Below are 1,151 nucleotides of genomic sequence, written 5' to 3'. Positions count from 1 at the left end.
TAGTTTCGAAGTGTTAAATCCACATTCTTCCTAAAAGGAAATAAATGAACAATATATAAAATTAATAAATTAAGAAACTGCAGTAGTATTTTAAAACATGGAGGCATATGAAACAGGCAAAGAGTTAAAAGTGTTTGCCTCTGGGAAACTGGACTGGAGATTGGAAAGGGGCGAATCCAATAAGTTGACTTTTTTCCTTAAAAGGTTTTTAGTTTCATTTAATGTTATAAACATATTTTAAAAAGTGGGTATTTTGTCTACAGCCATGCCACCCTGAACACACCCAATCCTGTCTGATCTCAGAAGCTAAGCAGGGTTGGGCCTGGTTAGTACTTGGATGGGAGACCACCTAGGAAGACCAGGTACTGTAGGCATAAAAAAAAGGTGGGTATTTTTTAGTCTAATAGAGACTACACACCTATTAGAATGACTAAAATCCAGAACACTGACAACACCCAATTCTGGCGATGATGTAGAGCAACAGTGCTCTCATCCATTACTGATGGGAATGCAAAATGATGCAGCCACTTTGGAAGACAGTTTGGCAGTTTCTCACAAAACTAAACAGACTCCTGCCATATAATTCAGCAATTGCACTCCTTGGTATTTACCCAAATGACTTGAAAATCTATGACCACACAAAAACTTGCACTCAAATGTTTGCCACAGTTTTATTCATAATTTTCAAATACTGAAAGCAGCTAAGATATCCTTCAGTAAGTGAAGCGATAAACTGTGACATATCCAGATACTGGAATATTATTCAGTGCTTAAAAAAATGAGGTATCAAGCCATGAAAAGGCATAGAGGAACATTAAATGCATATTACTAAGTGAAAGAAGCCAATCTGAAAAGACTATAAGAGGTAAAATATGGCACCCCAAAATAAGCCACTTTGGCCTAAGAATTATTTTGGGCTAAAAGCAGTTAAAAAGAAGTAGATACAAGAAAAGCTCTCTGCTCTTCTCTTATTTGCCTAAAAGCAGGCCATAAATTTTTTTAAGATGTCCCCCACTCCCTTCTCTACCAGCAAGGACAGAAGTTAATCACCAGAGACAATTATGGACTGTACCAGAGGACCCTACGTAACAAACCTTGCTAAAACTAGCCATCATCTCCCATCAGTTTCCCCATATGATTGCCTTCCTAGA

General features: G+C 37.4%; 1 non-coding gene across 1 annotated transcript; it reads left to right on the top strand.

The window, feature by feature from the left end:
* Positions 1-255: 255 nt before the first annotated feature.
* Positions 256-374, top strand: LOC112478631. The gene has a single exon (XR_003045892.1). It is a non-coding gene; the product is annotated as a 5S ribosomal RNA (ribosomal RNA).
* Positions 375-1,151: the final 777 nt, after the last annotated feature.

The sequence above is a fragment of the Pteropus alecto genome, unplaced genomic scaffold (assembly GCF_000325575.1).
Source record: "Pteropus alecto unplaced genomic scaffold, ASM32557v1 scaffold61, whole genome shotgun sequence".
Classification (NCBI taxonomy): Eukaryota; Metazoa; Chordata; class Mammalia; order Chiroptera; family Pteropodidae; genus Pteropus; species Pteropus alecto.
This window is presented reverse-complemented; position numbering and strand designations above follow the sequence as displayed.